Source organism: Phoca vitulina, unplaced genomic scaffold (genome assembly GCF_004348235.1).
Source record: "Phoca vitulina isolate PV1807 unplaced genomic scaffold, GSC_HSeal_1.0 scaffold83, whole genome shotgun sequence".
Lineage (NCBI taxonomy): Eukaryota > Metazoa > Chordata > Mammalia > Carnivora > Phocidae > Phoca > Phoca vitulina.
This window is the reverse complement of record NW_022589786.1, coordinates 2,376,250-2,389,880: the sequence shown is the minus strand read 5'-3', so window position 1 is coordinate 2,389,880 and position 13,631 is coordinate 2,376,250. Positions and strand designations below refer to the sequence as shown.

Below are 13,631 nucleotides of genomic sequence, written 5' to 3'. Positions count from 1 at the left end.
TTGATTGACCTCTAGGTCTCCAATGGATTATGGGCTCTGTGAAGGCAGGGGCTCTGTTTTCACTCAACAGTGTCACTAATACCCAGTACAGAGTAGGTGCACATTCAGTATTGTTTAAAAGAGTGAATTTATGCCTTCCTCCAAAACTTTATTAAATTTTGGCCTGGAATGGAATAAGAATTGGACTAAGAACCTGCTAAGAAAATAGCATCCAAGATGTGGAGAAAAGGGAATCCTCATGCATGGTTGGTGGGAATGTAAATTGGTGCAGCCACTGTGGGAAACTGTGGAGGTTCTTCAAAATATTAAAACTAGAAATACTATATGGTCTAGAAATTCCACTGCTGGGTATTTACCCAAAGAAAATGAAAACAAAACATTAATTTAAAAAGATATGCAGCCCTATGTTTATTGCAGCATTATTTACAATAGCCAAGATATGGAAGCAGCCTGTGTCCACCGATAGATAAATGGATAAAGAAGTGGTATATATACAATGGAATATTACTCAGCCGTAGAAGGAATGAAATCTTGTCATTCCTGACAACATGGATGAACTTAGAGAGTGTCATGCTAAGTGAAATAAGTCAGACAGAGAAAGACAAATGCCATATGATTTCACTGATATGTGGAATCTAAAAAATAAAACAAATGAACACACATATATACACACACAATAGAAACAGTCTCATAAATACAGAGAACAAACTGCCAGAGGGGAGGGAGTGGGGGATGGGCAAAATAGATGAAGGGGATTAAGAGGTATAAACTTCCAGTTGTAAAATAGAGAAGTCACAGGGATGAAAAGTACAGCATAGGAAATATAGTCAGTAATATTGTAATAACCTTGGGCGCCTGGGTGGCTCAGTTGGTTAAGCGACTGCCTTTGGCTCAGGTCATGATCCTGGAGTCCCGGGATCGAGTCCCGCATCGGGCTCCCTGCTCGGCAGGGAGTCTGCTTCTCCCTCTCCCACTCCCCCCTCTTGTGCTCTCTCTCTCTCTCTCACTCTCTCTCTCAAATAAAAAAAAAAAAAATATTGTAATAACCTTGTATGGTGACAGATGGTAACTACTTACCCTGGTGAGCACTGCATAATGTATAAAATTGTTGAATCCTTCGGTTGTATACTTGAAACGAACGTAACATTGTATGTCAACTACACGTCAATAAGAAAAGAAAGAAAACGGCATCCAAGGAAGCATCAAGTAATTTGTTAGTGGTCTTTAAATTAGTCATCAACCTGTCTAACCATATTTGGATTCAGCCCATCGTTTTTCCACTTCATTTGTGGGATCTCGGGAGGCTTTTGAAGTTCAGCGCACTATGTGAACTGCATTCCTCTGCTCTGCTGACTTATCCACAAGGCAAATGAGGTTTGTTTTGTGTAACTAGATTTTGTGCATACTCTTACCAGACTTGGTCCTCCATCCTCTCTCATCTGTAAGGTGCTGGGCTCCATCAGGCGATTTCCCACATTCCTTCTGACCGAAGCTTTAGGAGCAGGGGCTGGGGCCCTGCACACTCACCAGTGAGGACTTGGCTCACCGGTGCTGCTGGGACCCAGGTGAGATGCTGCGCCCACAGCTCCAGCTTCACCCAGAGAGCCGCGGGAGGTGCTTGCAGAGAGAGGCTGGGTGGGGATGGCTTTCTCACTGGCAGGCAAGGCAGTGTGGGCCAAGTCAGTCAGGGGAAAACAAGAACAGCAGCTTTGATTCCTGGGATGCTCTCTGCCCTCCCCCCCCACCCTGACCTCCCCCACAGGAACCTAACTGTGTATCTCAGTCCTAGAATGTGAGGAATGCGCCAGAGCCTGATAGGCCTGAAGCAATCTGCAGAGAGGCAGGGAGGAGCGCTGCTCCCCAGTCAGAGGCCTGACAGTGTAAGGACTCTGGGTCCTGAGGGCTGGGCTGCCCCTCCCCTCCTCCCTGGGCTTCCTGCTGCAGCTGGATCTCAAAGGGGGCATTGTGCATTGAGCCCGCTCTAGGTCCCTCCCTTGTCTGCTAGGAGGTTGGAGAAGGGGCACTGTTAGAAAGGTGCCCCCACCAGCCTGTTAAGACTCATGTCCCTTGGAAGGATGGTGCAGACACGGGGGTTGTTTCTGAGTCCCCGGAAGCAGTCTGTCCTCTGTCCGTTGGCTTTTACTATTTTTTTTCCCAAAGAAACAGCTGTTTAGTTTCATATTCTTCATTTTTTTCCAGTTTTATTGAGATGAAGTTGACACACAGCACTGTAGAAGATTAAGGCATACAGCATAATGATTTGACTTACTGTCAAATCACAATAATTTAAATTAAATGTCTATGTGTTCAGTTTCTATTTGATTTCTGCTCTTCCTTTACTATTTTCTTTCCTCCTTCCTCTTGCTTGTTTTGTTGGTTCTGCTTAGACAACTGATTTGAGACTGTCTTCTTTTCGCATATAAGCATGTGATGTTTTAAAGCTCCCTTTAAGCACTGCTTTTGCTGCATCCCCCAAATCTTGATAGGTTGATTTCATTGCATTCAAACTATTTTTTAATTTCCCTTGTGATTTCTCCCTCATCCCTTGAGTTATTTAGGAGTGTTTTGTTTAATTTGCACATATCTGGGGATTTCCCAGATATTTCTCTTTTATTGATTTCTAATTCAATTCCTTTGTGTTCAGAGAACATTCGTGGATGATTTCAATTTTTTGAATTTCTTGACATTTGTTTTTTGTCTCGGAATATGTTCTTCTTGGTGAATGTTTCATATGTGCTTGGAAAGACTGTCTATTTTGATGTTTTTTGGGGAGCATTGTTATGTAAATGTCAATTGGGTCAAGTTGATTGAAAGTATTCAAGTCTTCTGTATCCTTACTGATTTTTTGTGGTGGTGGTGGTTGGGGTTTTTTTTTTTTTTTTTTTTGGTCTACATGTTCTATTAATTCCTGTGAGAGAAGTGTTGCAATATCCTGCTAAAATAGTAGATTTTATTAGTTATTTCAGTTTTGTTACTTATTGCTTCATGCATTTTAAACTGTGTTGTTAGGTACATGCATTTTTTTTTTTTAAGATTTTATTTTTAAGTAATCTCTACACCCAACCTGGGGCTCAAACTCACAACCTGGAGATCGCATGCCCCACTGACTGAGCCAGCCAGGTGCCCCAGTACATACACTTTTTTTTTTTTTTTAAAGCAGGCCTCACACCCAGCATGGAGCCCAATGTGGGGCCTGAGCTCACTCATGCCCCTGAGATCAAGACCTGAGCTGCAATCAAGAGTCAGATGCTTAATCGACTGAGCCACCCAAGTGCCCCAACTTATAAGATTGTTATATCTTTTTAACAAATTAGCCCCTTTATTAATGTCCCTATTTATCCTTGGTCATGTTCCTTGTTTTGAAATTCACTTTAATTGATATGAGGCATTTCCTTTGATTGGTACTTGAATGGCATTTCTTTTTTTTTTTTTTAAGATTTTTATTTATTTATTGAGCGAGCGAGAGAGAATGATAGAGAGAGAGCATGAGAGGGAGGAGGGTCAGAGGGAGAAGCAGACTCCCTGCTGAGCAGGGAGCCTGATGCGGGACTCGATCCTGGGACTTCAGGATCATGACCTGAGCCGAAGGGAGTCGCTTAACCACTGAGCCACCCAGGCACCCTTGAATGGCATTTCTATTTTTATCCTTTTACTTTTAACCTAGTTATGTCTTTATATTTATATATTTCATTCCCTTTATCCAATCTGACAATCTCTGAATTTTAAATGGAGAGTTTAGGCCATTTTTATTTAATGTAATTATTATTTGGTTGGGTCTAAATTTACCATCTTGTTATTATTATTATTAATATTTAGAGAGAGAGAGAGAGAGCACATGTACACACCCGCAAGCATTTGAGGGAGGGGCAGAGGGAGAGAGAAAATCTTAAGCAGGCTCCACACTCAGCTCAGAGCCCAACTTGGGGTTTGATCTCAAGACCCTGAGATCATGACCTGAGCAGAAATCAAGAGTTGATGCTTAACTGAATGAGCCACCCAGAGACCCCAATTATTATTATTTTTTTATTCCATTTGTTCTTTGTTCCTTTTTCCTCTTTTCCTGCCTTCTTTTGGTTTGACTATTTTTTAATGATTATATTTAATATTAGGTATACTTTTAAAAATTTTAAAACACACCTTAACAAATTTAAAAGAATAGAATAAAACAATTTTTGCTATCACACTACCATGGAATTAAGCTAGAAATCAATAATAGAAAGATAACTGGAAAATCCCAAAATATGTGGAGATTAAACAATACACTTTTAAATAACACATGGATTCTAGAAGAAATCTCAAGAGAAATTTAAAAAATATTTTGAACTCAATGAAATTGAAATAATAACTTATCAAAGTTTGTGGGATGCAGTGAAAGCAGTGCTTAGAGAGAAATTTATAACACTGAATATATCAAAAAAAAGGAAAGACCTAAAATTGATAATCTAAATTTCCACCTTAGGAAACTAGAAAAAGAAGAGCAAATGAAATCCAAAGTAAGTAGAAGAATAGAAATGATAATAATTAGAACAGAGACCAATGAAATTGAAAACAGGAAATCAATAGAGAAAAATTAATGAAACCAAAAACTGGTCTTTGAAAAGATCAATAAAAAGATAAAAAGTAAAATAGATGAAAAAAGAGGGAGGACACAAATCACTAATATCAGAAATGAAAAGGGGTCATTATTACAGATCCCATGGAAATTAAAGGATAATAAAGGAATACTATGAACAACTCTATGCCCACAAATCTGATAATGTAGACAAAATGGACTAATTCCTTAAAATGAACAATCTGTCCAAAGTCACACAAGAAGAAATAGATGATTTGAATAGGCCCATATCTATTAAAGAAATTGAGTCAATAATTAAGAATCTTCCAAAACAGAAAGAACCAGACCCAGATGGGTTCATGGGTAAATTCTACCAGATGTTTAAGTTAGAAATTATACCAAAGCTCTAAAAATCTCTTTTAGAGGTTAGAAGCAGAGGAAATACTTCCTAATTCATCCTATGAGACCAGCATTACCTTAATACCCAAACCAGACAAAAACATTACAAGAAGAGAAAACGACAGACCAATATCTTTCACAAGCATAGATGCAAAAGTCCTCAACAAAATATTAGCAAATTGAATCCAAAAAAGTATAAAAAGACTTATATACCATGACCAACTGGGATTTATCCCAGATATGCAAGTAGGTTTAACATTCAAAATCAATTAACGTAATCTATCCCATAGAAAAATCACATAATCATGTGAATAGACGCAGAAAAAGCACTTAATAAAATTTAACACTCATTCATGATAAAAACTCTTAGTAAGCTAGGAATAGAGGGGAACTCAACTTGATAAAAACTATCTACAAAAAACCTACAGCTAGCATCATACTTAATTGTGAGAAACTCAAGACTTTTCCTCTAAGATCAGGTACAAGGCAAGCATGTCCCTACTCACAATTCTGTTTCAACATTGTACTGGAAGTCCTTGCTAATGAGTAAGGCAAGAAAAGGAAACCAAAGGTATACAGGTTGGGAAGGAAGACTTAAAACTGTCATTGATCATCTGTATATAATACGTGATTATAGCAAGGTTTCAAGATACAAAGTTCAATTGCTTTTCTAAATACTAACAATGAACCAGTGGAATTTGAAATTAAAAACACAATACCATTTACATTAGCACCTACCAAAAGGAAATACTTTTAACAAAATATGTACAAGTCCTTTAGGAGGAAATCTATAAAACTCTGATAAATGAGATCAAAGAAGAACTACATAAATGGAGATAATATTCCATGTTCATGAATAAGAGGAAGACTCAATATTGTTAAGCCGTCTGTTCTTCCCAGCTTGATCTATAGATTCAATGCAATCTCCATCAAAATCCCAGCAAGTTATTTTATGGATATTGACAAAATGATTCTAAAATTTATATGGAAAGGCAAACGACTCAGAATAGCCAGCACCATATTGAAAGAGAAGAACAAAATTGGAGGACTGATGCTACCTGACTACAAGACTTATTATAAAGCTGCAGTAATCAAGACAGTGTGGTTTTGGCAAAAGACAGACAAATAGATTAATGGAACAGAATAGAGAGCCCAGGAAATAGACTCCTATAAGTATAGTCAACTGATCTTTGACAAAGGGGCAAAGGCAAAAGAATGGAGCAGAGATAGTCTTCTCAACAAACGGGGTGCTGGAATAACTGGACATCTAGACCTGTGTCTGGTCTAGACACAGACCTTACACCCTTCCCAATAATTAATCAAAATGGATCACAGACCTAAATGTAAACTATGAAACTATAAAACTCCTAGACGATAACATAGGAAAAAACCTAGATGACCTTGGGTATAGTGATGCCTTTTTAGATACGACACCAAAGACATGATCCATGGAAGAAATAATTGATAAACTGGACTTCATTAAAATTAAAAACAAAACAAAACAAAACAACTGCTTCTGGGAAAGACAATGTCAAGAGAATGAGAAGACAAGCCACAGACTGGGAGGAAACATTTGCAAAGAATATACCTGATAAAGGACTGGTGTCTAAAATATGCAAAGAACTATTAAAACTCAACAATAAGGGGCGCCTGGGTGGCTCAGTCGTTAAGCGTCTGCCTTCGGCTCAGGTCATGATCCCAGGGTCCTGGGATCGAGTCCCACATCGGGCTCCCTGCTCAGCAGGAAGCCTGCTTCTCGCTCTCCCACTCTCCCTGCTTGTGTTCCTGCTCTCGCTATCTCTCTCTCTGTCGAATAAATAAATAAAATCTTTAAAAAAAAACAACAACAACAAAAAAAACTCAACAATAAGAAAACAGCCCAATTAAAGAATAGGCCAAAGACCTTAACAAACACCTCACCAAAGAAGATACGCAGAAGGAAATAAGCATATGAAAAGATGTTCCTCATCCTTTGTCATAAGGGAAATGCAAATTAATACCACTAGATACCTATTAGAATGACCAAAATCTAGAACACTACCACCACCAAATGCTGATAAGGATGTGGAGCAACAGGAATTCTCATTCATTGTTAGTGGAAATGCAAATGGTACAGATGCTTTGGAATACAGTTTGGTGGTTTCTTTCTTTCTTTTTTTTTTTTTTTAAAGATTTTATTTATTTATTTGACAGAGAGAGACAGTGAGAGAGGGAACACAAGCAGGGGGAGTGGGAGAAGCAGGCTTCCCGTAGAGCAGGGAGCCCAATGCGGGGCTCGATCCCAGGACCCTGGGATCATGACCTGAGCCGAAGGCAGATGCTTAATGACTGAGCCACCCAGGCGCCCCAGTTTGGTGGTTTCTTACAAAACTAAATATACTCTTATCATAAGATCCAGTGATTACACTTCTTAGTGTTTACTCTAAGTAGCTGAAAATTTATGTTCACATAAAAAAATTGCACATGGATGTTTATAACAGGTTTATTAATAATTGCCAAAAGTTGGAAGCAACCAAGATGTCCTTCAGTAGGTAAAAGGATAAATTAACTGTGGCTCATCCAGACAACAGAATATTATTCAGTGCTAAAAAGAAACAAGTTATCAAGCCATAGAAAGACATGGAGGAAACTTAAATGCATATTACTAAGTGAAAGAAGCCACTCTGGAAAGGCTATGTACTGTATGATTCCACCTATATGACACTCTGGAAAAGACAGAACTATGGAGACAGTGACAAGATCTGTGGTTACAGGGGTGGGGGGTTGTGATGAATAAGCAGAGCACAGAGGATTTTTAAAGCAGTGAAAATATTCTCTATGATATTATAATGATGGCTCTATGTCATTATACATCGTCCAAAGCCATAGCATATCCAACACCAAGAATGAATCCTAAAACTATAGACTTAGGGTGATTATGCTGTGTCAATGTGGGTTCATCCTTGGTAAATATTGTACCATTCTGGTGAGTCATGTTAACGGGGGAGGCCGTGCATGTGGGGGTGGGTAGTAGGTATATAGAAAATCTCTGTATCATCTTCTCAATTTTGTTGTAAACCTAAAACTGTTCCAAAAAAGTTAAAAAAAATCAACAGAGCCTCAGGGACATGGGAGACAATATCAAAAGTTCTAACATTATAGACTCCCCGCATAATTGGACTCCTCAAATAAGAGGAGAGATAGAATGGGGCAGATATCTTCTCAAAGGTACAAATTCAAGAAGCTCCGTAAGATAAATTAGAAGAAAACTATATCTAGTCACATCATAGTCAAAGTGTTGAAAACCAAAGGTAAAGAGAAAATACTGAAAGAGCTAGGGGAAAAGACACATGAAATACAGTGGAATATGACAGACTTTCTACTTTGACCAAACTTGAATCAAGTTCCTCTGAGTCTTTTTTCTGATTAGGTCCCAACCTTAGGCTCTGTCCTTGGTCCACCTAGTTCAGGGTTAGGAAGAATCCTGCTGAGTCAGTTTAGCAAAAATTCCTTACTTAGTATCTGATCACCCTCGATGTCTGATAAAATTCCTCATCTACCCTCAATATCTTATCATCCTGGCTTGCCTTCAGCAAGAATTCTGTTGAGCAAGCCTAGCAAGAATCCTCCTATTCCTGATGTTTTGTGTCAGTAATTTTCCATTTACTTCCCCCTATCCTATTACTTGGCTATAAATTTTCACTTTTCTTCGTTGTGTTTGGAGTTGAGCCTAATCTCTCTACCCTACCGCAAAACCCTATTGTAATAGTCCCTTCTTGAATAGACTCTCTTATCATCTTTAACAAGTGTCATGAATATTTTTTCTTTACAAAATATCAATTCCAAAGACATCTGATTTCCCATTACAAACCATGGGGGCCAGAAGACTATAAAACAACACTAATTGATAAGGAGTGATTCTCAGAGCTGACTAAAAAAAGGTGAGACCTAATGAATGCTATTCATGATATATACACTTTAAACACAAGCAGAGATTAAAAGCAAATGGATTGGAAAAGATATCATGTAACCTGTAAGCACAGGAAGGCTGGAGTGGCTGTAGTACACAAAAAGATGCAATCATTAATGTGTGGGCTCAATAATAGATCCTTAAAGTATACAAAGAAGCAATTGAAAGAATTAAAGGGAGAAATAGAAATTCTACAATAACAGTTGGGGGTCTTAACACCCTCAGTAATGAAAAGAACAAAAAAATCACACATAATTGAAAGAACACAAAAGTCAGTAAAAGGAAAGGTCATCTGAAAAACAATCATCTTGACCTAATCAATATTTAGAGAACACTATATCCTATCACCACAGAATAGATATTTTTTTTCTCATGCACACAGTACCTTTATTGAGACAGACCCAATTTGTGAAGAATATGACCCATGCTCAAACTCATACTTCATCTGCATATGGTCTAGACACCACAAACAAATACATTGTTGTAAGGACATTAATTTTGGCTATGACATTTACTTGTTTATAAATCTTCCATCACTCACCACTGCCTACAAGGTTAATTTAAATCTCTTCAGACTGATGTACAAAATGAAGCACAATCTGCCTGCCATCTTCCACCCCCTATCATCATGACTCATAATGCTCCATCTCATGTAATTTTTTTTTTGACCATAGTTCATGTGGACTCTGTATTATCTGCCAAACATACATTGCACATTTGACTGCCAAGTCTTCATCCATTTCTTTCCCACTACTTTTTATGCCCTCCCTCATATTTTCACCTAGGATCATCTATATCCTCTGAGGTTCAGACTGCCTCAAAGGTATTTGGGGGCCATGTGAGAACATCATGTGTTTCCATCAGTTCGCCTGCTGTATGACTTAGGACACATTAATTTCTCTGCCTATGCCTCAGTTTTCTCATCTGTAAAATGTGTATAATATTAGTACTTGCCTAATAGGATTGTCATGAACTTTAATGAGCTAATGCATGTGAGACACTTAGGATGGTGCCTGGCACAGTGTGTATGATCAATATGTGCTAGTTCTTATTTTGTGGTTATTATTGGTGGTAACTTTTGAGAGACCATTTTATTTTATTTTATTTTTTTAAAGATTTATTTATTTATTTGACAGAGAGAGACACAGCGAGAGAGGGAACACAAGCAGGGGGAGTGGGAGAGGGAGAAGCAGGCTTCCTGCCAAGCAGGGAGCCCGATGCGGGGCCCGATCCCAGGACCCTAGGACCATGACCTGAGCCGAAGGCAGCCGCCTAACCAACTGAGCCACCCAGGCGCCCCCGAGAGACCATTTTAATTAGATGGTGGGACAGGTGTCAGATTTTGTAATTTTCTTATGGGCTTCTGCATCTCAGCCAGCGTTTCCTTAGCATAATCTCCAAACTGGCTGTTGCTAGAGAGATTAGAAGCATACCCGCAGCTCCGTTTGCAGAAATGCGGTGGATCTAACCAGGTCTAATTTCATCAGGGCCTTTTTGTAATGAAATGGATTGTCTACCCTGGCCCTCCAATATCCTCTATCCCCTCCCTGAATTTCAGTAAGTCAGTACCACTAAATTAATTTATCACATTTTAGCTGGCTTAGTTGTAGGGGATACACTCTCGCCATGAAGAACACCACCCCTTGTATCGCAGTGGTGGCATGAGAACTTCTCCTTATTTCTGCAGTGTCTTCTGTGGCCTCTCCACCTGGTCACCTGTGGGACCCCATCACCAGAGACTGCACATTGCGTAGGGAAGGGGAGAGTGAGCCAGGAGACGGGGAGAGGTGGAAGAAGGAGGGGAGAGAGGAACTGGCTCATTGCCCCCACCCAAACACACTCTAGATCACAGACCTCCCCAAAACACAGCAATGACAGAAAAAGCCCACAAACCACCTGACCACAAAGTCGCGGCCAGGGTGTGGAGTCCTGGGAATCATCCTGTGTGCTATGCAGGCGGTCTGGCCACTGGGTGTCACTCTTAGTCTGTGTTCCTTTGGTTTGGTATCAGGTTTCTGGCATTTGCTGGTCTCCTTCTTCTTCCCACAGGCTCCCTCCCTGTGCTGATCTATCTCCCATGGCAGGCTTTACTGACTGCGTAGACAGTGCACTGAGAGTGAAACGACCCCAGAAGCGGATTTCTGATCTGCACCTGGGAAAGTAGCCTGTGTGTCACAGAAACAAGCAGTAACTAGTTCTACAGCCACAGCACCCAGGAAGTGAACTCTTAAAACATAGAAATATTTCATTAATTTTATCATTTATTGCTGTTATTTCCTCCTTTATATATTATTTGATTTTTGTTTTATTAATCTATATTCTTATCTTTTTATTTAGTTCTTTCGTTCTATCAAATTGAACATGTAGATTAAGTGGAAATTAAACCCAGGCAGAAGGACTGGGAGGAAAGACCTGAACACAAAAAACCTTTAGAGAAATAGAAATCATATTTAACAAAACCTATTATTTTTACTTACCCTCTTTAGAACTTGGTGGGAATTTCAATTGAAGATTCATGTCTTCAATTCTGGAATATTCTCCATCGTTTTCCTTGTGAATACTGACTCATGAGTCTCTCCTGTGGAAGTTCTAGTAGATTATGCTGGGCATCTTATTCTATCTTCCAACTTTCTTGGTTAATTCTTCCGTTTTCTTGTTTCTCCATGCTATCTGAGTGATTTCTGCAAATCTATGCTCGGGTCCATTAGTTTTTTTTCTCTGCTGTGCTGAATCTTTTGTTTAACTTATCCAGTGAGTCCTTAATTGAAGTGACTTTGTTTTTTGTTTCCAAGAGTTGAATTTTGTTATTTATCAAATCTGTCTGTCCCTCTTCCTATAATACTCTATTCTTTCATTATGGTTCCTAAGTTTAAATTTTTTTTTTTTTTTAAGTAGGCCATGCCCAGCGTGGAGCCCAATGTGGGGCTTGAACTCACGACCCTGAGATTGAGATCTGAGCCAAGATCAAGAGTCAGACATTTAACCGACTGAGCCACTTGGGTGTCCCAGTTTAAAAATCTTTTAAATTACTTTGACCTGCTTGTTCTTTCATTTCCAGCTCTATTATTTCCCATTCTTGCAATGCTGATTTATGGGCTGGCTGCATCTGCTGGTTTTCTCTCTCAGTAGTTAATTTCCTTATGTGATTTGTATCTCTTTATGATCTATGGTTGACCCTTGAACAATGCAGGGGTTAGGAATGCTGACCTCCTGTGCAGTTGAAAATCTGTGTGTAACTTTTGACTCCCCCCAAACTTAACTATTAATGCCTACTGTTGACTGGAACCTTTACTGATAACAAAAACAGTCAATTAACATGTATTTTGTATGTTCTATGTATTATATACTGTATTCTTACAATAAAGTAAGCTAGAGAAAAGAAAATGTGATTAAGAAAATCATCAGGAAGGAGAAAGAATGGGTCTCCGGCTGGCAGAGGGAGCACCGAGGAAGCATTTATGACCTTCTACAACAAGGTGAAACGAATAAAGAAGAGAGATTCAGTTCTAACATCCAAAAATCAGACTGAAAGATTGACCTGTCCTGGTTCCTCCGACTTCACTTTGAACCCATTTGAGGTTCTTCAGATGGATCCTGAAGTGACAGATGCAGGAATAAAAAAGAAGTTTCGACAGTGATCCATATTGGTGCATCCTGACCAAAATGAAGATGATGCTGACAGCACAAAAAGCTTTTGAAGCTGTGGACAAAGCTTAGAAGTTGCTCCTGGATCAGGAACAAAAGAAGAGGGCCCTGGATATCATTCAAGCAGGAAAAGAATACATAGAACACACTGTGAGAGTGAAAAAAGCAATTAAGGGGGAAGGAAAACCTACAAATTTGGGGAAGGATGATCCTGAGCTGTTCAAACAAGCAGTAAGTAAGAACAGACTAGGGGCGCCTGCCTTCGGCTCAGGTCATGATCCCAGGGTCCTGGGATTGAACCCTCATCAGGCTTCTTGCTCAGCTGGGAGTCTGCTTCTCTCTCTCCCTCTGTCCCCCCCGGCTCCCCTCCCCCAGCTTGTGCTCATGCGCTCTCTCTGTCTCAAATAAATGAATAAAATCTTAAAAAAAAAAAAAAAAGAACAGACCATAAAACTCTTTGCTGACCTGGAAATTAAAAGGAAAGAGAGAGAAGCCAACGAGATGCATGAAAGGAAGAAGAGATAGAAGCTGGAGAAAAAGCCAAATGAGAAAGGGAGTGGCAGAAAAACTTTGAGGCAAGTAGAGATGGTCGTATGGACAGCTGGCGAAACTTCCAGGCAAATCCAAAGGCGCAGAAAGAGAAGAAAAACTGGACCTTCCTGCCACCACCAAAAGTAATAATGGAATGGCGTGAACCACAGAACCTTCCCCCAACTGTCTCCACTCTTGCTTTGAAGGACTCATTCTTTCCTCCCATTTCCACCCCAACATAGAGTAGTATTTGCTTTTTAGTCCACTTTGTTTTCAATACAATTTAATGGCGATCAGAATAAGTCCTTTGCACACTGAAATGAGGAGTTGGGTTTAAAACGAAACCTCGCCCCCACCCGTGGACCAGGTGCCTTCCTTTCCCGCAGCCCATAATGTAACATTTTGTACTTCACTGAATTGTGATGGTTGGAAACTTCATGTATAGTTGTGGAAATCAACCAATTAAATGTTTTGAGTTAAAAAAATAAAGAACATCATTAGGAAGAGAAAATACATTTACAGTACTGTATTTATCAAAAAATGCACATTAAGTGG

At 39.4% G+C, this 13,631-nt stretch overlaps 1 pseudogene; it reads left to right on the top strand.

Annotated features, from left to right (window-relative positions):
• Positions 1 to 7,468: 7,468 nt before the first annotated feature.
• On the top strand, positions 7,469 to 13,318 carry LOC116626125 (annotated as a pseudogene).
• Positions 13,319 to 13,631: the final 313 nt, after the last annotated feature.